This window comes from Convolutriloba macropyga, chromosome 4 (assembly GCF_964194025.1).
Source record: "Convolutriloba macropyga chromosome 4, txConMacr16.3, whole genome shotgun sequence".
NCBI classification, from domain to species: Eukaryota; Metazoa; Xenacoelomorpha; order Acoela; family Convolutidae; genus Convolutriloba; species Convolutriloba macropyga.
Genome location: NC_134471.1, coordinates 5,133,727 through 5,156,812, shown reverse-complemented (window position 1 = coordinate 5,156,812; position 23,086 = coordinate 5,133,727). Strand labels below are relative to the sequence as shown.

General features: G+C 37.0%; 1 protein-coding gene and 1 long non-coding RNA gene across 3 annotated transcripts in view; one reads left to right on the top strand and one right to left on the bottom strand.

Annotated features, from left to right (window-relative positions):
• The window catches only part of LOC142337957 (dynein axonemal heavy chain 5-like), a 428,573-nt gene that overhangs the window by 239,280 nt on the left and 166,207 nt on the right, over positions 1–23,086 (top strand). The gene's annotated exons all lie outside the window — the stretch shown is intronic.
• LOC142337426 (uncharacterized) lies at positions 1,372–21,959 on the bottom strand. Of its 2 annotated transcripts, none has more exons than XR_012758948.1 (2): positions 20,869–21,959; positions 1,372–3,577 (listed from the first exon to the last, which is right to left on the bottom strand). It is a non-coding gene; the product is annotated as an uncharacterized LOC142337426 (long non-coding RNA). The 2 variants fall into 2 exon arrangements; XR_012758949.1 differs by lacking the exon at positions 20,869–21,959 and adding an exon at positions 19,648–19,885.

Here is a 23,086-nt window from a genome sequence, read left to right as displayed (position 1 = left end):
TTCTCTGAAAACAAACTGTATCTACATTCGGCATCAAATTTACATAAACTGCAGCTGTCATTAACGGAGCCGTAGATAAAAAAAATTGGCAGTAATTAGCATTAAAAGAACAAAAGCAAAATGTTTTGAAAAAAGGCAGCATCAAAATGAAACCCAAAAAGTCTCTGATTCTAAGAGTACATGATATTATCGAACCTCTCCCTGATTTTGTGGCACGCCCGTCAAACCGACCAAGTGTTCCAAGTCTTTGCGAGTTAAACCAATTGTTGAGTGGAATTCTCCAAATATTGAAAAAAATGCATTTTGTATAATTATCGAGTTAAATCTATAAAAAACGGCAAAGTTTCAATTCAAGAAGACTTTCATATGGCGCCTAATTGCAACTAGCGCTCTTTTTGAGATGAGGAGTCTGTGTTAAGGTTTCTAGTTCACTAAGTCTGGCAACCTTTAACAAAGTGGACCAAAGAAGCATATTTTTTGCCATTTTTAATGAAAAAAGTTTGAATTTTGAAACTTTTATCAAAAATTTTCGCCAAAAAAAATTTCACTCAAACAATTCAGCAACGCTCTTCTATCTCTAACGGTGACAAAAACACTCTGCCGTTAAAAATTTTAACTTGTTTTGAATTATATTAGCAAAATTGTGCCAACTTTTAGCAAAAATTACTGAAAATCTGAACAAAAACAGTCGAATGTTCACAAAACTTTAAACCTCGATAACTTCCTGTAATACAAGAAAATCGAAAAAATCTTTTTAATTCCGTATTCTACGCTGGACTGGTTTTTTAGTGATACCACTCACAATTCTATACGATGAATATCGGTCGGCCAAAAATGACTGAACAAAAAAAACCCAGTTGATAGTTCCTCCCTCCCCACTAAAGTGGTGGTCGGTACAACTAAATTGGTTTTAAGTTAAAAACACCGATGTGAAAGACAAGTCGCTAATAAGGTTTCTGAGCTATGGGTTTGTACGAGCGATAGCAGTTTTTATTTTCTTATTTAAAGCAGCATCAATAACATCATCAACTGATTGCTTTATCTGTTTCTATATTTTCTACCGCACGCAATTCTGTTTTTAAAAAATTTTCCGTAATCTACTGGCTATGTTTTTCTCATTCCCCAATTGAAAAAAAATTGGTTTCAAAATTTGATCTTAACCTGATTAAATGCAGCTTAGCGATCCGCGTTGTCCTCAATTGTTGCTAAGAAATCTATGTTTCATTTGCGAATCGATTATTTTCTTTTATATTTTTTAAACACAACAATTAGCCATTTGTTGGAACCTGAAAACGGACCGTATACCTCAATCGTTCTTAAGACCCGCATTTGAAACTTTTTTGCTGCTTGATTGCTTTTGTTCACAGAATGTTACATCATTAACTTTATTGTCCGAAAGTATTCAAAACGCTCAAATAGTTCACTGTTCATGAAAATTGAAATTAAATTCAGGAGTGTCGAAAAATAAGATGCAGTTTGACATTATCTATTGATAAACAGAAAAGGCATTATAATTATAAAAGGCAGTTTTACATCATCTGATAAATTTGAGTTGCAAAATGGAAAAGAATAGAGAGTAAGAAAAAATGTGTCTAAATTGAGGATAAGAGTCTAATCTTTATAAAGCTTCAAGCACCATTTTTGAGAGCAACTGAAACAATAAAGGCAACTAAAGCAGAACATAATTAAAATTAAAAGAACATCTTATTTCATAAGTTTGTCGCCGTTCAAGTTTTATTTCACCCCTAAATCAATTTTAACCCCCCCCCCTCATTTTTCACCCGAATATTCTTTCACCATACCCTACGTATACCTAAGTCAGGGTATTAATCTAAAGCCTAGTTACCCCCGGACCTTATTTTAGGCATGCCTTATTTTAAATGTTGACAGAACCAAGTATATGATGAATAAAAATCGGGGTGAACTGCGGCAGACAGGTGAATTAATTGGGGTTAAATGATAGTGGAAAGAAAGTATTGGGGTGAAAAAACGTGGGATAGAAATTACTGCATCGCCAAAATTTACTCCTCTACTTTTTTTTAAAAAATTTGTTTTTTTGAGATCAACTCAATTATATTTTTTTAATAACTGAACGCTCTCATGTGAGGACTCCACAACAATTTTTTGTTTTTTTTCCTCTTCAGCGGGTGGGTGGGGGTGGGGGATGAACGGAGGCTCACATCTAATTCTTAGTCACATATAAGTTCTGAATCATAGTTATAACTATTTATGGCAACCAGTAAAATAAATTATGCACTAATTATTATAAATCAAATATTTCGTCAAAAAATGCAAATAGCTCTCTATCGTCTCTGAATATATCAATATCGGGAAACTGACTTTTGAGGTGAATTTTAGTTTCGGGTTTTTGAGCTTGGGTTATTTTCACCACAATTTCGCCCCCTGGAAAGCTGCTTCGATTCGCTCGTAACTTTGTGATCAAACTAGCGAGACGTGAATTACTCGAAGGAGACCAACTTAAAATGAGCAACATTCTATGATATTCTTTTTCGTTTGTGGTGTTGAGAATTTTTTCGTCGTATTTCTTCACAATTACACATTGGCTCGTTTCTTCACGTTTTAGCTTGAGTTCAACGGGCAGGTATTTTCTAGTTAGGGGCGATTGGTATAATTCGACTGTGCGTGTTAGGGTTCGCTGAACTTGAAACCCTTTAAGGCTGAAATATTTTTGAAGGTCGTCTTTCAGTAACGTGTAGGTTTCGCCGTGCAAAAGAATCAAATATTCGGAAGTATCAAACATTTTCAGAAAGTTAATTCGAAAATTTTTGTTATTGATAACTAAATAATAACCTCTGGATTATAACTGATAAATGGTCGGTTTTAAATCGTAAGAAAACGGAATATAAGCCCGCAATACAATAACAATGAAAATTAAAAATTTGGAAGGGTAAGATTTCAAAATAATTTCAAAATTGATGTCTTAGAGAAATTCTTTACAAGCTAAGAGAATATTTTCAAGATCTCAAGACGAATTTCAAACTTAATAAAGACGTAGAGAAAATCTTTGCAAGCTAAGAAAATTCCAGTCAGTAAAATAAGGCCCAAAATTTGTGTTTTGAAGACAAAGTTTAGAAGATTTACTTATTTGATCCTACGGTTGTCGGGTAATATTTAATCGCTAGATGGTAAAACAACGAATAAATAGATCTCTAATTGCTGATTTAGATTCTGCACTCGATTCAGATCTTTTGCACTGAAGATTTCGGAGCACCAAACGCGAGTTTAGCTATGTTTGTATGTCGAGTTGAATCGAATGATGGTTTTAAAAGCTTTTTCGGTCAATAAGTCGAAGCAAAAATTAGCCGACAAAAGTTTTTCAAATTTCCTATCAACTTTCGTGACTGTCAAATTGTATTTTCGAAAACAAATCTAATTTGTGACGTTTCGCCAAATTTTTAGCTGATTTCGAGCGTTTTTTGACTCATTGGGTCCGTCGAATTAAAATTATAAAAATAAGGAATAATTTTTCAATAAATTGGCTTCTTTCCACGAACAAATACGCGTTGCAAAATCATTTCTGTTATTTTGAAATTCGGTTTTGTTCGACTTTCGTTTGCTGAAACAAATGATGTTACAAATTTATAACTCGCTAAATCGGTAAAGTTAGTAATACATCTAAAGTTAACAAGTTAACCACATGACGAAATAGGTATATTTATGTGGGTTGGTGGGTGCGTTAACAGTGGGTCGCGAGGGGGGGGGGGGGGGGGGGGGGTGAGGGTCGGTTTGATGTGTCTATTTATTTAACCCTCTTCTAAATGGTAGGTTGATAGTTTTGAGTCTCATTTCCAAATTAGCCATTATTACTGTGAGGTTGAAGTTGATTGCTGTTAACAAACATCAAGAGACAGTTTGCTAAACGATCTTTTCACAAAAGAGTTCAAATCGTGTCACGCTATCCTAGTTGGGCTAGCTAGCTGTGCTATTCTTTCTCTCGGGTGATGTGAAAGTTGAAGATCCGATTTACCATCTTAGGTTCAACTGAAATTTGAACCTTAATTAATGATATCGAACAAAGTTTATAAGTACATAGATCAATTTTGTTGTTCACGTGATCAAATTGAGGAGGGGAGGGGTGGGATATACATAGGGGGAAAATAGGTTTAATCACCCCCCAAAAACTTCTGCAAGTTTCATGCTAGGTAGTTTAAGCGCCCACTAATTCGTTTTTCTACTTCGGCAATAACAATAAATGATGGTATTTATTGTTATTTACTTAGAAACGTTATAAATTTTTATTGGATCTTTAAGTAACCATCGGTAACTTTTGTTTATTTTTTCGTTTTTTACTTTCGCAATAAAGATTTTTTGCGTTTTTCTTTTTTCGAAAACGATCAGCCAGAAAAAATATTAATACTTGCCAAGCAATCTTTATTTATTATCATTCACTGTTCCGTTGGAGCGCCTAACAGTTCCGCGATTGAAAAAATATTTGAAGGTTTTCAGCAAAAACTTCGAAAACTGCAATTTGTGTATCTGCTAGCAGGTGTATAATAGCCCTAAAACTTTCAGTGAGAATAACAGTTTGTAGAGTTATGTAGACACGACAGGAAAACAAATCATTAAAATGTTAGACAACAGGGGCATTTTTGAAAAAAAAAATGTAAACAATTATGCGTATGCTCTAGCGGGGGATTAAATTACAAAAATTATAAGAAACTTTTATTTTTAAAAACATGTTTAAGCTTATATCCCCCATACTATTTGGTCACTCCCAAATTTGTCTGCTCTGTGACTGTATTTTCGAAACACTGTTGATGTGAAACAGCATAGTTGGTGGCGACCATTAAAAGATTCGGCAGGAAATTGAAACAATGTAGTACAAGATCATTTGAATTTTACAGTGGCCAAATAGTTTATGCAACCCTAGAGATAGACCAAAAATGTGGTTTGTTATCCAAGCTTCCAATTTATTATGTTCTCTTTTGAATTTTTAGGTTGTTTTTTTTTTAAAAAAATCTTAGATTTGTAGCAGTTGAAATACTGGATGTGCGCCTCTAGCCAATCAGAGACTGAGAAGACATTATTCTCTTTTGTATAGCGCTAACTCTACTATTCATAGTCAGTCTATTAGATAGTGCACGATGTGTATACCTTTGACTCCGGTGTTTTATTATATTATCCCCGTAATAATTGAAGTTTATCTTAAGTGTTTCACAGAGTCGGTTAGTCTGAGAGAACTAGGTAAGCCTAATTCGCGCGCAGAAATAAGTAGCCCTAACTCTTTATACCTTAAGGCTCTAAAAGGAGCCCAAACCGGGTCTGCCTTAGATTGTCTTTTGAAATTTAAGGTTGTTTTTTCTTTGAGTTTTTATGTTTTTGAATTTTTAGGTTGTATTTTTGAATTTTTAGTGTTTTTTGAATCTTAGGGTTATTTTTGAAAATTTAGGTTATCTTTTGAGTATTTATAGGTTGTTCTTTGAATTTTTAGGTTGTTTTTTTTAATGTTTAGTGTTTTTTGAATTTTTAGGTTGTCTTTTTGGAATTTTTGTGTTTTTTGAATTTTCAATGTTGTTTTTTGAATTTTTAGGTTTTTTGAAATTTTAGGTTGTCTTATGAGTATTTAGGTTGTTTTCTGAATTTTTGGGCTGTTTTTTGAATTTTTAGATTGTTTTTTGAACTTTTAGGTTGTTTTTTGAATTTGTAGATTGTTTTATGGATTTTAAGGTTGTTTTTGAACCTTATGAGACCACCAGCTAGAGTGATTCTGTAAAGACTTCTAAAACTTAGGCACTTTCAAATAAATGAAAAAAATTAAGTAAAATTTACCTATACTGTTAAGGTAAATTAAATTTTTTTAAATTTAAATTTACCTCTTTTATTTTACTTTGTGGAAAGCCATACGACACCATAAGCGTAGGTATTGAAAAACCCGACAGCGCAAAGTACAACCCAAATAAAATACACTATCTTTTATCAGTAATTTCAACATTTCCTGCTTACAAGGAGGCCGTTACACTGCTGCGGTCTTGTAACCCTTTGATCTTATGCAATCACACCGAAGTGGTGTAATTTAGATAGGGTTGGAAATGTTTGAATCAGTCAAGATTAAGGTGTTTGCTAACTTGTAGTACAACCGACTCGCTACATGGTATCAAAGGTCTGTCGGTTATTCGCAGTTTGCTTTATGACTCGATCTACTTACAAAATTAAACTCGAAACCGCTAGAGACATCAGTTCATGTACAACTAGCGCAAGTAAAAGCGATATAAACTCAAAGAATAGATTGATTAAGATTAGAAAAAAATATATTGAAGCGTCCTGTTCAATAAGTTATAGAAATTATTGTTACAAAATAGCAGTTGTGAACACGAAAGCGCTCCACAAAATGATATCAGTTGTTTTGGAGGTATGATTAAGATCTGGAAGCCAGGAAACTGAAATTTGGAAATATATCCTTATTTAATCTAGATCGACCGCTCAGACTTTTTTTACTCTCAAATCAGATCCTGCATAAAATAGCATTACATCTTTTTAGAAGTTTAGTGACGCAATTTTGCTAGACCTATATTCACTTCTTACTTCAGAGCGGTCTATTGCTAATTATCTATTCTCACTTAGTCACAGAATAGAAGAAAAAAGTTAATTGCTAAATGAGTAACTCAGTTTTTCTTCAATTTGCCTGGTGGATTTTGAAAATCTAATCAATTATTTTTGAGCACGAAGTAACAAATTATTGGAAAACAATTATAAAAAAACAACATTAGTTGGTACAAACAATACAGACGTCAAAATTTTGACAGACAAATGAACAACCCGAGTTTTCTGCAATTGAAAAAATAAAATAAGGGAGAATCTGAAACACATTTGCCCAACAAACATTTTTCAATTTAACAACAATTATAACAACAGAAATAACAAAAATAACTTCGATTGAAAAACTTTTTGATTCATTTCTTAAACTTTGGAAAACTTGATTAGTAATATGATCTAATCATGAATTGCCTTCACAAAATCATAGTCAACAAATAATATAACATTTTCTTTAAAATGAAGTAGCAAGCTTTAGACACTTAAAGCAGCAGAAATTGGGTGGACACTTTAGAACAGAACAGCAGACGAAAACGTTTCTCCTTATCTAAAAATACCGCTATGTATGCGAAATCGAGAACTGAAAAATCTCGGGGGAAAATAAAAAAAGACAGAATGACAGAAAAGAGAGACGTTTCACGCGGGATATATTTTCGGAACGAAAAGCAATAAAAAATTTACAAAGGTGTCGACAAAAAATGACCACCCAATTTCCAAACAATGGTTATCCGATGATGAACAGGTAATGGTTTTTCGAAGCCAATTTTAGTTCAGATCGTTTTTTCATGCGGTACTGTACGGTCTTTGCATATCTAATTTCATTCGGCAAGCTGGGGTTGAGTAGTCCTACTAAAAGTACTTACGTCCAATCCAGAATGCTCAAACTTTCGCTTGCTCTTGCTATGGTACCAAAAACGGCCTTAGATTTATCAAAGATTGCAAATAAAAAATGCAAAAAAACTCCAAACGTCTTACGCCACTTTAGGGAGATATATTACAAAAAAAAACGCTGTTATTGTTGGTTATGCTGTGCCGTAAAGAGGAACACAATGCTGCTAGAAAAAGTATGCATTGTAACAGCCCTACCCCATTATTATTCCTTAGGCAGTATAATGTTCCAGCTATTAATCTTATAGCGCCTTTCCGCTCAAGCTTTGTTTTACTTTCGTGCCACTGGACCATAGTGTATTTATTATTGATAACACAATTTGGCACGCAATTTATTTAGCTTTTGCGTGTTTCAAGAGCTAATTGAGAATTTGTTCCGTTGGCCATGTTCCTTCGCCCAAACGACACTTGATACTTTTCTGCTTACAATTCAGTTAGTTGAGCTTTTTCTCAACAAGCTTTTATAAATAACCTATTCAGTTTAATTCAATATTCTGAAAACTTACTTTGTCGATTTTCCAAAGAAAAAGATAGAGCACAGAAAACAAGGTAAGATCAATTAAATTGAAGTTGTTAATTTCAACAAAAAAAAACTAAAACAACCCAATCTCGAATCCCGCATTCGCAATTCAAACGTTCGTTTTTTTTAATACCTACCGGGTTGTTATATTGGTGACAGGAGTGGGATTTTTTTTCCAAAATAAGCTATCCTGCAATTTTCAGGAACATCTGCTTTTTCTTTACCTTCTTTTCAAAAAAAAAAAAAAAGAGAAAAATAACTCAAATATTCGGTCGTTTTTGTGATCTGCTTGACAGATAACGGTTGTTCTTTTTCTTAGATGAGCAATAATTGCCTTTAACTTTAGAACGCTTTGACAAATAGGTACTGATTTCAGAGGCTTCTCAAGCGTTATCCGATTTATCGGAAAATAGACGCTCCTTGCTTCCGCAGCTTCTACATTCCCAGTGTTTGTAGGTCCCACGTAGTAAGACTAAGGGGCTTAGCAAGGGAGGTTTCGGCGGCTGCTACGGCAACCTCAACGATACATAACTTAAGACGAGAGACCTGAAATCCTAAGTTAAAAAAAAGTCTCTGCGTTCTTTTCTGTTATCTCTTAGAGGCCAGCTTTTTCTGGTCCCCACAATTTTGAACAACCGATATCTGACTTGCCGGTCCAATCGCAAGGTTGGAACTTTGTGCAGCATTTTTTATTTCCATGTAATTAATAACAAATGGCTGACGCAGCTCTGGAAGCTAAACTTCTTCTACCGGAGCCTTTTAACGGAACAAGTGATATTCAGGCCTATATAACACAATTCGAACTCTTGAGTTCGTTACAAAATTGGCTAAAAAAAGCATTCAATAGTGATGGAACTCCGCAACACGACAGCGCTGGTCAACAGGTTTACATTGATAAGCGTCATACTATTTTTCCCTTGCGCTTACGAGGCAGTGCTATCGAATTTTATCAGTCATTAGATGACGCAACAAAAAATGATTATTCAGAGCTTAAAAAGCAATTTTTGCGCCAATATCAGGAACCTCCTGAATTTTTTCGGTCATCCCTTGCAAAACGTATTCAAGGCGAGTCCGAAAAAGTAAGTGAATTTTTAGCTGAGCTCAAACTTCTAGCTAATAAGGCTTATCCCCAAGACACGCAGGCAATCAGAGACCATATTGTGCTTCAATCTTTCATTGATGGCCTTCACAATATTCATGTAAGGGTAGAGTTAAGAAAGAACAAGCCGGCTGACATTAACGCGGCCTTAGAATCAGCACTCCACTTCGACGCAATTTACCGTCTTGAAGCAAATGCAAATGAGACTGCGCCTTCATCTACTTCTGTGAGTTCCATTGAAGCACTTTCGCGTAAAGTTGATAAACTCATGGCCGGACAAGTTAGTTACCAACCACGTTCTCGTCCGATGAACAAAAAATCGGGTCGCAGGAGCAACTCTCCTTACAGATTGTCTCCGTTTAACAAACGCAAGTCACCTACTTTCTCTCGTAGCCCATCGCAACACGGAGAACGTCGTCAATCTTCCTCTCCGCGAAAAACGTTTCTTGACAATTCACACAGTCGTTCAATCAGTAATGAAAGAAAAGTCAGGTTCACCGGACCCACTATTTGTTATGGTTGTAATCGTAAAGGTCATACTAAAAATAATTGCAAAAATTGTTGGAACTGTGGTTCTTCTCAACATCAGCGACGTAATTGCCCAGAGTCAAAACCATACTCTAACCGATAGCTTCTTCTATCGCCATAGTCCACCTTGAAAGAGTTTGTTCTCCATTTTTAATAACCCATGGCACAAAACAAGCGTATTTTTGGCATACAGTCGCTTCTTTCCAAAATAATAATCGCCGATAATATACTGCCTGCCCTGATTGATTCAGGTGCTTCAATTAGTGTAATTCGTGCCGATGTTTTTGGCAAGTTCAGCAACTTTAGCCCTTCGCTTACATTGGAAGCATCTGATATCCAAGCATCCGCCATAAATGGCTCTATGCTTCAATTTAAGGGTATGTGCTTGCTTCCATGTCGTTGGTTTAAAAATGGTCCCATGTTTTCTTTCAAATTTTACATTTGTGCCCACCTCAGTGTTCCTTGTGTGGTCGGTTTTGATCTCCTACACAAACAAAAATGTGCAGTAGACTTCTCTCGGGGTTTATTAGATGTAGGTGACGCAGTACTGGAATGTATCAGTCCGTTGTCTCAGTGGTTTGAGGATAATTCTCCGACAACTGAGACTTCGCTTTGTTCTGTAACTTCGCGTTTCCTTATTCCACCTCGAAGTGAAGCACTCGTAAAATGTAATCTAAAGTCACATCATGCGCATAAGTTTTCTTCAAGCAGTTCGCGTACTTCGTCTGACGCGACTGTGGGTTTGGTTGAGCCCCACGTAGGTTTCACCAGTTTAAACTCCCTTTTAGTGGCCTCGTCTCTTGTAACAGTTTCTCAAAATGAATTTTGGCTAAGAGTACTTAACCCTACTTGTAATTCCGTAACTTTATATCCTTCGCAAACTATTGCGCAAATCTTACCCTACAACGAGACTGTCCTTCAAACTGTTGGTTTCAATGCTGTTGACATCAATTCAGCTGAAACTTTGATGCAGTTGTTTAAATCAAAGTTCAGCACTCTCACTAAAAAACAACAAAAGGACGCTTTTAGTCTACTCAAGCAGTTTGCAGACGTGTTTGCTACCGACAAATGGGATCTAGGCTCATGTAATTTGCATAAACTGCGTATTCAGTTGAAAGATGACGCCCAGCCTAGCCGAGTGCCATACAGATCAATGAATCCTTCTAAAAGAAAAGATCTCAAGGATAAGATAACCAAACTCCAAGAAAAAGATCTCATATCTCCTACTCATTCCGAGTGGGCAGCTCCAACCGTGTTAGTTCCGAAACGTGACGGGTCATATCGTCTTGTTATTGACTATCGGAAACTAAATGCCCAAACAGTCAAAACATCGTGGCCTCTTCCGCGCATATCAGATATTCTAAATAATCTCGAGGGAAGCATTTTCTTCTCTAGCCTCGACCTTTGCAGTGGATTTCATCAAATGGAGATTGATGAAGAAGATCGACACCTTACTTCTTTCATTACGCCGTTTGGACTGTATCAGTGGAAACGGATGCCAATGGGTCTTTGCAATGCCCCTGGAGCATTTCAAAGACTAATGGAAATTGTTTTATCAGGGTTGACATATGAAATTGTCCTGGTTTATCTTGATGATATTATAGTCTTTGGTCGTTCTTTCGAGGAACACATACATCGTCTTCAACTTGTGTTCCAACGCATACGGGAAGCAAATTTGAAAATTTCACCTGCCAAATGTTCCTTATTCCAAACGAAGTTAGTATTTCTGGGTCATGTAGTCTCTGCTGACGGGATACACACTGATCCTGCTAAAATAGCAGCTGTGGAGAAATACCCAGTTCCACAAACTATTCGTCAGTTAAGATCGTTCATGGGCCTTGTTGGCTTCTATAGAAAGTTTGTTCTCAATTTTGGTTTGATTGCGAACCCTCTGTACCAATTGATGAATAAAACAACAACGTTCCATTGGACAGCAGACTGCCAAAAAGCTTTCGAGAAATTGAAAACAGCGCTAGTATCCGCTCCAATCTTAGGTTTTCCAAATGAAAAGGATCAATTCGTTCTCTGTACTGACGCATCGCTTACTGGAATTGGCGCAGTGCTATCTCAAAAACAGAAAAATGGTGAAAAGGTTATTGCATATGCTAGCAAAGTGCTGCAAAAAGGTCAAAGAAACTACTCGGCTACGAAACGTGAACTCTTTGCTGTGGTGTTCTTCACATCATACTTCAAAGAATTTCTTCTTGGGCAAAAATTTCAGATAATTACTGACCATCGCGCCCTCGTTTGGCTCTATTCGTTCAAAGAGCCTGATGCAATAGTAGCGCGTTGGCTAGAAAAATTAAGTATGTTCAATTTTGAAATTGTCCATCGGCCTGGAAAAACTATTGCAAATGCTGATGCTCTTTCCAGATTACCACCTTTGAATTTATCTGCTACTTCTGTCACATCTGTTTCTTCGTCTCCGCACTTTTCAGAAACGCAAGATCAGGATAAAACTCTGTCTGTAGTCAAATCATGGTGTCGAACAGGTGAGAAACCACCTCGATCCTTAATGTTTGGTAGACCATCTGCTTTGCAGTGTTACTGGCAGCAATTCGAGACATTGAAAATTATTGATGGTGTTTTGTACCGGCTATTTCAACAACTGGATGGATCTACACTTTTCCATCAGTGTTGCGTTCCACTTAACCAGGTTCAAAAAGTTCTTCTTCAGTTGCATGATTCACCTGCTTCAGGACATTTAGGCAATAAGAAAACTCTTGATCGGGTACGTCAGCGATTTTACTGGCCAGGATTGAAAAATGATGTGGACTCCTGGATCTCAGGTTGTGCAACTTGTCAAAAACGAAAGAATCCCAAACAATCACATCAGCAAGAAATGCAGCTCTGGGCATTCTATGAACCTTTTCTTTGCGTGTCAGTTGATATCCTTGGCCCTCTCCCAGAAAGTCGGTTGAATGAGAAATTTTATAAATACATCCTAATGATTGGAGACCGTTTTACTCGCTGGTTCGAGGCTGCACCCCTACAGAACATCAAGGCTGAGACAATCTGTAGCACTTTCTTAGATCAATGGGTCACCCGATTTGGTGTACCTGAATATATTCACAGTGACAACGGTTCGCAGTTCACATCGCGCCTTTTCGCAGATATGTGCAATAAGCTGCAGTTAACCAGCTCAAGATCTACTCCTTACCACCCGCAAGGAAATGCAAAAGTGGAACGCATAAATCGCACTTTGGAAGATGGGTTGGCAAAGTACTGCGCAGAACGGCATGAAGTTTGGTCTGTTCATCTTCAATCTTTCATGATGGCCTATCGTTCTGCAGTTCATGAGTCGACAGGTCAATCGCCTTTCCGATTAGTTTTTGGGAAAGAAATGCGCATGCCTGTTGATATGCTATATCCAACATTGCCCACTCCAATTGTTGGTCATCGGGATTATGTTTTTCAACGTTTAGTTGAATCTTCCACCATTTTCGAGTCCGTAATTCAGAAAAACGGATGGGAAATGCGCCGACAAAAAGCTATCTTTGACAAAAAGAAGCATGGTCCTTCGTATAAGGAAGGAGACCTGGTGCTTCTTCATTCACCAGTGTGCTCACAGGGTCAAACTCCTAAATTAAAGAGCTTCTGGTCTGGACCTCATTGCGTGAAAAAGGTTATTAACCAAATTAATTTTGTTCTACAAGACGTCAAAACTCAAAAACAACAGATTGCTCATTACGATCGCATTAAACCTTTTACACCATCAGACCAGCGGTTGCGCAGAAATCGTTCCAACCAAACTGTAAGACCAAGTCCTCAACCCATCGTCCCTGAAGACGATGATCTTGTGTTGGTTGATTTATCTGAAAGACAGGCTTCTACCTCTGATAGGTTACAAAACACTACTAACCCTACAAGTTCCGCCATTCCGTCACCGCCAGTTTTTTTGTCAGAAAATCAAAGTGGTTCAGGTTCCACAACAGTTCCTCAACGACCGCGTAGAGCTGTTGCTGATCATGCACGGCATCCAGGATTTTTCCGTTTAGCTTATTTTGATTCAGACAGTGATGTTGAGTGATTTGTTTAGATGCTCTTTGTGCAGCAAGTGTTGCTGTTGTTCACTTGCCTAGTAGATTGCAGTTTCTCTACACTTGTAGGCTATGACATCGAGGAAGTTCTCACAACAAAAATTTACTCGCTTCTTCCGAGTGAACAGTGTACGCCTGATAAATTAAGCACCAAAAACATTACTTTTGGTGGTTTGGTTCTTCATGCGCCCGAAGTTGATATTCAAATGAGTTTTTGCATGTTTCAAGCTTCTTACGCTGTTACCGGATTAGCGCATTCTGCCCGATTTGATGATTCTGTGTATTTAAAAGAGTATTCTCGCCTAGTGCCTACTTTCTATGCATTAGAAACTTGGGTTTGCAGAGCAATTTGGAGTGGTCGCAATTTCAAACTTCCAGGTTTTGCAGATGAAAATTTTAAAATGACTGAGGGGGATCTTTTGTTTGATGGTAGACCATACAAACCTGGCAATTTCAAGGTATTTGACTATTCGTACTCTTTCATGCGTGGTGGCAAGAAAGCTGGAATTTACTTCACCTGGCCTGTGGATTGGATTACCCCAGGTGGATCGAAAATTCACGCATCTGGTGTTATACACGCAAAATTAACCATCGGCAAAGTAGTCGCAACTTTGGACAAAACCAGCTCTCCATGGTCCTTAATCTTGACAGATCCCAATGAAAGATCCACGTCCTGCAGTTTTCCAGGTTCTGACTTTCAGCATGACTCAATCACCTATTTACCGCATTTCTACGGTCAGTGTGAGATTAAATCAATATTTGAGTTCTCTCCGGAGCATCCTGGCGTTCAGATCTCTTCTGCTGATTCAATGTATTTGAGTGGAAAAACTGCTTCCAGGGATGATTCCCGCGTCTTTTATATAGAACTTCTGAACACAACTGTTAGTGTTTGCTCATATAAGGTCCGACCAACAACCTACTCTGGTGTTTACTTTGTCATTGAACCTATAACGGAGCAACTTCCGGAAATAGATTACAACACAGATGCAATTCCAAACTTAGTCTATGGGACAAAAATTGAGTTTGTGCATGTCAACGCGCATCTTTCGCGTCAACGAATTGTAAATTTCATCAAAAATGAAATTTGCAATACGCGTCAGATGATCTTAAATGGACTCATTTCTTTAGCGTCAAACTTGGACAATCCTAATCTCTTCCTCGGATCCGGTTCCATGTTAGGCATACATGCTGAAAAAGCGGGAGCTGTTCTTTACGTCCACAAATGTGTTAAAGTCGAAGCTCGAATTGCAGACTTCCCCTACTGCACAGAGGAAGTTCCTGTTCTTTTGGGCAATGATACGCAAATTCGTTTCATGAATCCGATAACACAAGTTGTGTATCCAAACTATACTTTGACTGCTTGTGATCCCATAGCACCTTACATGTACCGCACGTCTGAAGGCATCTGGATGCACTATGGAGATGATTATTCGGTCGCACGTACGCCCGAATCTCTAAGTGTTTTCAGCCATCTAGATTTTAGTGATAACTTACCTTCATTACACACCGCTGGTCTCTTTTCTTATCAGAACTTGAGGCAGAGCGCAAAGGCTCGGGTTCTAAAATACTCGCGCCGAACAATTTCGGGACGAGAAGTATATCTTGGTCCTCGCAGCCAATATTCTCATCCTGGTTTAATGCATTTTAATCCAAGCGTTTCCGAAGAACTAGAAAATTTGGCGGCTTGGAAATATTTGATTGATTTGCAATCTGTTGCGAGTGGTGGTTGGTACTACGCCGAGAGGTGCACTGTAATTACGCTAACAACTTTAGCGCTTCTAGGGCTCTTTATCTATATATTGAAACTTGTATTTGCGCTTAGGCTCCTTTCTCATGGAGTTCCTTTCTGGACAGTTTTCCGGCTTCTTAACCCCATTGCGCCTTTTACGCAGATGCTTCAAAATCACATAAATAATATACACGCATCTGCGCCTGTCAATCATGACCAACTTGTCAATGAAACTGATGGGAACCCTGATAATCGCACTGTAATAGTTGATTCAATTTATCCGTCAGCACAATTAAATTCTGCCCGCTACACAACAAAAATTTAAGCACAGGTTGACTCTTTATCGCCTATAGTGTTCTGTCTTAGAAAAAAAAAACTGCCGCTTTCTGATTTTTGTCTTTTGCTTCATTCAAAATTTTTTTTTCTTTTCGTTCATCAATCACTAGCAGCCCTGATGCACTTCTGTACACAAATGATTGACATTGCTTGTTTTAGATGTCGACAAGCTCAGAGTCAATCAACACTATGCCTGCTTCTCCAGGCCCTGATATTCTTCTGGACACAGATCTTCTTTCAGGTGCTTCTTCGCCTGCAATTCCGTTGCTGGACGATAGTATGGACTCTCAAGCAGATACAGGAATAACTGGCAACTGGGCAAGTGATCAGTCGCTTGAGTTCCGTCAAAACCTCTCGCAAAATCGGGATCCTCAGCCGCACACGGATGTCTGCTCATCTGCTTCTTCGGATGAAATGACAATCATCTTTTGTCCGCCTTCCAAAAACATTCCAGTCGTTCAGACTGCTTCTGCAACAGCAGCTTCGGGTTCGAGAAGCAGCCCGCTCGAAGGAAGCAATTCACGCCAGGCTATGGGTCCACCTCGCAACGGTCCCTTACGCCTCAACGGTTTGGTGTATTCAGCAAATTTGCATGCCGTGTTGCGGGTTGTTGAATTTTACCGCAATGGGAAAGTTCGCCTTCAGGATCCTTACAATGCAAGGCGAAGGCCTCTGCTGGATCCTGCGGATCTAGTCGCTATCCCTGTTGACAACTCGGCTGAAAATCGCGACCTTCGAGATCAACTTATTCGACTTCGTCGATCTCGTGAGGCTCACGAGCGTGACCTTTACCAGGCTACCAATGAGATCGACAAACTAAAAGCTCGCATTTCCGAGCTGAATCAAATGCTAGATGATTCTCGGACGGCAAATCGTCTGCTCTCCGCGAAGGTTGTTACGCTGGAGAAAAAACAACCTAAAAAGCCAAAATCCTCTAAGGTCCGCAATGCAGGGGTGAATACGGACACTATGTCTGCCTCTGAGTCCTGTTCAACGACCTGTCGTCACCTCAGAGGTCTCCAAAACGAATTCCGCTCCCTGCGTTCTCAATTACTTCGGGGAAATCATAATCCACAAAACAAGAAAATAAAAAGGAAGCCTCGCTCGCGTTCTTCGAGCTCATCGTCCTCATCGGGTTCGGAGACAGAATAGTGGGACATGAGGACATGTCCTTCCTAAGCGGGGTGATGTAACAGCCCTACCCCATTATTATTCCTTAGGCAGTATAATGTTCCAGCTATTAATCTATTAATCTTATAGCGCCTTTCCGCTCAAGCTTTGTTTTACTTTCGTGCCACTGGACCATAGTGTATTTATTATTGATAACACAATTTGGCACGCAATTTATTTAGCTTTTGCGTGTTTCAAGAGCTAATTGAGAATTTGTTCCGTTGGCCATGTTCCTTCGCCCAAACGACACTTGATACTTTTCTGCTTACAATTCAGTTAGTTGAGCTTTTTCTCAACAAGCTTTTATAAATAACCTATTCGGTTTAATTCAATATTCTGAAAACTTACTTTGTCGATTTTCCAAAGAAAAAGATAGAGCACAGAAAACAAGGTAAGATCAATTAAATTGAAGTTGTTAATTTCAACAAAAAAAAACTAAAACAACCCAATCTCGAATCCCGCATTCGCAATTCAAACGTTCGTTTTTTTTAATACCTACCGGGTTGTTATAGCATGTTGTATTGAAAATTAGAATATACGAAAATGTAAGCAACATAGTAAGCAAACAGATTTAAAAACACTCATTGATAGACTTATGAGCAGCTAAAAAACTTTTCGTTTATATAATCCTAGATATATCTAATATGCAACAACCATATAAATTTCTTTTGATAACATTTAGTGGTCATCTTTTTGTAAAGCTTGAGTCGAGTACATACGATTAGCCGAACCAAAATCCTTTTATGCCCCTTCTCACATTACCTTGCAATCGGTAGATTTTATCGAGTGATTTAATCAGTTCGTCAACGTTATTCACAATCATGTTTTAAGATTAGATTATATTTGTAAGCTTGTGTCGACAACCCGGACAGAACTCCACGTCAATATCAGTACTGAGCACGACTTTGTATGCATAGCTATATCAGAACTGGACAAGTCTAATTGCAAGTCATACAAGTAGCGCAAGTCTTCGTCAAGACTTGAACAACACATGCAAACTGATTTCCCAGCCAAAATCAACTTTTGAAAAATTTCGGAAATGCCGCGACTTCAGAGTTCATTTCCCCAGGGTCCATGAAAGCTAATATCAACAGATCTTAATTGCTTCTGGAGGTCATACAAGCACAGGTTGGTTTTCTCCGGTCAGTCATTCTGTTATGGGCGCAATTTGCACAAAATTCCATTTTTTTATTCAATTTTCAGGTCGTTGAAATTTCAGTTTTCAACCGAGGAAAAATCGTGAAATTATTGGAGTCCCCGCATGCAGTTTGTTCACAGTACAATGACTGATTCGATCGGAAATATTTGTCGAGCCCCAATATCGAGTTTTGGTCAAGAATTCAAAAGTCTTAGTGCAACTCTAATTTCGATTATCACTTCTAGGCCAAGACTTATATTTAGACGCGCACGTGTTGACTAATACTTGCATCTGGACTGCTAGCAGTGAAAAGTGACATGATCATAGATCTGAATCAGTACTGATACAAAATTTACAAATAGACGTGCCCAGTACTGATGTTGACTTGGCGTTAGGTTCGAGAACGGCAACAGTAATCAAAACTAGTTCAGATTCAAAATCCATATATCCATCACGTTTCTCCTAGACAGTTTTTGAGCAAACGTGATCAACAGGATACCGTGCCGTAGTTCTTGACGCTCACTGTCTGTTTTCGACGGTTAAAGCATACAATAACGCCAATAGTTATCAACGTGTCAATTATATCGAACCGATTGAAAGTCTAATTGTGACTAATTACTGACATTTTCCTCAAAAATTTATTGATTATGAAAGCAATCAATGGTTTTAGAGCTCAAAAAATAATTAAGTCGTCAATTTAGGTTACACGTAATTGCTGCTTGAAATCGAGCAATTCTCTATTAGGCTAAATGAATGCTCAAAATAGTAGACAAGAGTTACGTTATCCCCGAGTATGCAAGAGACGAAAACTATACTTTAAATGTTTTTTACCGCAAAGCGCCGGCATCTCTTAGCGATGAACTTTTGTGAGATTTGCGGCTTTTAGCGGTGACACGGGTTCAAACCTTTCACCTCCTGCATGCCAACAACTTCTTATTCAACTGCGTTATCTGTTACTTACTTCAATAATTCTTGTGAATTTAAGTCAGTTTCAATAAGCGTTATTGGAAACAAATGCGTTTAAATTTTGTAAGACTTGTGGTGTTTAGAGGCGAATTGTTTATTTTCACCGCTTAAGATTCACAAGATTCTTGCAAAAGATTATTATTTCATAAGATCCGCAAATTTCTTGCCAAAGATATTTTATTTATCTTGTAATATTTTTCAAGATAAATGGTTATCTTGTAAGATTCTTGCAAGTTCATTCCGGTTGATCTGCATTCTCATTGGTTCGGTTGTGTGAATCATTCTTGATTTGTTGTATTAAAAACTAGAGAAATGGTTTCGTGTACAGAAAAGATCCTGCAATTTTTACATTTTTAAGCCATTTTTTAGCATTGGTACCTCGACCAAGGTTTTCATAGGTCGAACTCTAGACTCCTCATTTTACCAAAAAATTTTACGGCTCTCAATTTCTTCGTTCCCATTTAATATCCTTACCATATTAAACTGACCTGAGATTAATGAACTAATATCTTAATCATCCAGGGTTATTATTGTGACTCATATCAACTAGCAAAACCCACTTATGTTCGAAAAGCATCATAGACACTGAGGGACAACTTAAAGATCTTAGAGCATCAAGATTAAACAAAGATTGGGCAAATTGGCAGAAAGAAGAAGATCGAAGTCTATAATCAGGCTTACCTAATCACCCAGAGCCTTATTGGTCGAAGTTCAACAGATTAAAAAGATTGCGTAACTTACTACTTAAATAAGTTCAGCTATGATAAGCAATGCAATCATTCTTTAGAATCCAATAGAACTAAATTTATTAAAGAATTTTAACAAAACACGAGAATTATCAATTCAAAACTGCATGTAAGAAATTGTTATAGTTATAAACTCCAACAGTAATAACTAGTTTTAAGTGATAATTAACTATATTTACGCTTGCATTGTGCGCGCAGGCACAAGTTGTTGAAACGGGTCAGTAAAATGGATTTTTGGGATAAATGGTTTATAACTTATATTAAGTTGAGTGTTGGTTTTGTTACGGACCTTTTTATTAGTTGGGTTAATATAATGTTGATGTGGGTTAATTGGCCGATAAACAGCTAGGCGATCAATTGAGAGTTTTTCTTTAGTTTTTCTTGAAATTCTTTATTTACCTTAAATTATTTGAGCTACATTTTAAATTATGAACATAAACAAAACGTTGAGTCATAAAAAAAAGTAGGGCTGGTTAAAAAAATTTCGACTGATTGAGTGAAATTATTTGTTTCGGCCAAATTGAACAATGTTCTTTTATTTGGTGACACCCTAACTTTCTGTTTGCAAAGTTTTAACAAATATTGCAAAACTTACAGTAACTTCGAGTCGAAATTTCTGAAGGCCGATATTATTTAGCAATGAATTTTTTGAAGTTTCTTGAGAACTTCAATGTTTGCTTCCTTTAGTTTTTTTGGGATAAAATTTTGCATTATCAAAAATTTCACGAAGTTAATTTTTTCCTTTTTGGGTTACGCAAAACATTTCGCCTACAAACACTTTCGTTTAGGAAACCGAAAAATTCTTCAGTCTACACTTTATAGTGAAACTTTTTGTATGTGCCACAATACAATCGTTTAGGAATTTTAGTCGAAAGGGAGTTAAGCCAATAAAAAAATACAAATTTAGCCGACGCTTAATTCTGATCCCACCATTCATAGTCCCACCATTACAATTGATGTACTATCGACATAAATTCTCATTATTTAGATGTCGGCTAAACACTCTATCGGCTAATTTGGCAACCCCCGCGTTTAGGTTAGTAAACAAAGCGGGAACTCGCTGTAAATGCGATATATATTATAGTGTTAATTTGAAGCTCAGAACTCAATTCTCATGTCAAAATGTGGGAGGTTTAAGTTCTTGCCTTTTACATACCTGGAAAACCCACCACTGGGAATCAGTCACGTGCGTCACAAAAGGGTTGCATGTTGTGCCCAGATTTTAATTTATTTCAAATTCACTGTTTACAAAATAGAGCAATTTTCTTCAGCTGATAAGATTTAAATTAGCAATGGCGAACGTTAAATAATATAAATTGGTAGTTGAACGATTCTGACAGGTCAAATATTGGTAAAAAGCTAATATACTCTGAAAAATTAATTATTCATTAACTAGACAAATTAATACATAATTAATTAATAACTTTAGTGATAACAGTCGCCCCAGCGATTAAATTAATCAAAAATCTATAACCTGGCAAATTGTTTTTGCTTGAACGGTTGAAAACTTGCGTTTCAAATTGGATTAATCTGTTCAAAAGGTTAACTTCGTTCGCTAAATGTTCAATTCTTAACCTGCGTAAAGACAATAACTAACTAATTAACTAAAGATTTATTATAAATGCAATTCTTTAATGCTGCGTAAAAGCTGAAAACGCGCCTCGAACTTACGGCTCATTTTTTATAGTTTAATATAAGAACAATATATTAATTGAATGAATATTGTTATAACTAATTTAGTCATTGAGTCATACATAGACTAGCCATGCATAAAAAGTGAAAATAGCCGCTTCAATAAAAACAGAGCAAACTTATATTCATGACAGCTATTGAAGTATAAAAATAAATATAAACAACACGTGTTGTGTTCGCTGCGTGACGAAACGGTCTATTTTAGGAGATGGAGAAATTTTGGGAAAACAAACGATTGCGTTTCAAATAATGGAACAATTTCAGATAGACATTCAAGTGCAGTTTGGTGCCGTGGAAAGACAGCGTATGAATAAAATGTTGAATTTCCAGCTATGACTCATAATATAGTCCGCTGGCTCAGCAGTTTTTGCAATTATGAAGCTTTTAACATCAGATTAAAAAATGAAACCATTTTAAAGCTTTTTGCGATTGAAAAAAGAAATAGCAAAAACTCAAGCGTTGAAAAACGAAAGTTGCACTATATTTATGTTATATAAATATATAAAATGAAACAAAACCATAGTATTTCAATACATGTACATATAGGATGAACAAGCAGCCCTCCCCCCCCCCCCGCAAAAAAATGTGTCCTCACCGACTCAGAAAGAGAAAGTCAAAGATTTGGGATCATTATAGCCTCCCCTCACATCCACCCCCATTTAGTAGGCATATTGTGCGCCCCTACCGTCCACCATGACCGTAAATTTATCATAATAGGGCCATTAACTTTTTGGGTTGTTGGGCCGTTGGGGGAGATAAGTTGTGATATGTACAATGCTTCTCGATTTTTACAGAAGATACCATGTCACAGAATTTTTTAAAATAATTTTCTACTGTATTTTTGTTTTGATAGATGACCAATTAGAAAACTAACAATTTGGTTTCCAGTCAGGAAGAACATTCGATTTCAATGATCACCTATATTGTTCAGAAAATAGTTACTACAGGACAAAGAATTATTGGGCAATAATCCGATCTCAATTGTCTCATCATCAGTTAAAATGTTTTGGCCAAGATATTTGTTAGACGTAAAAATCTTCTATTGTTTTTGAAGTGGACCTTTGAATGAATCAAAATTGAAAACAAGACCCCTTTTCAGTTCTTATAATTTGACGTAGGAGCATTACGATTAATTCTTTTAATGTAGAGCATTACGATTAAACAAAGATTAGGCAAATTGAGAGCAAGAAGAATATCGAAGTATAATCAGGCTTGCTAAATCACACCAATCAGAGCCTTATTGGTCAAAATTCAACAGACTAAAAAGATTCCGTAATTTACTCCTTAAATAAGTTCAGCTATGACAAGCAATGCAATCATTCTTCAGAATCCAATAGAACTAAATTTATTGAAGAGTTTTAACAAAAGACGAGAATTATCAATCCAATACTGCACGCAAGAAATTGTTATAGTTATAAATTCCAACAGTAATAACTAGTTTTAAGTGATAATTAACTATATTTACGCATGCATTGTGCGCGCAGGCACAAGTTGTTGAAACGGGTCATTGAAGTGGATTTTTGGGATAAAGGGTTTATAACTTATATTAAGTTGAGTGTTGGATTTGTTACGGACCTTTTAATTAGTTGGGTTAATATAATGTTGCTGTGGGTTAATTGGCCGATAAACATCTAGGCCGATCAATTGACATTAATTCGCTTTTCCTGAAGTTCTTAAGTGGA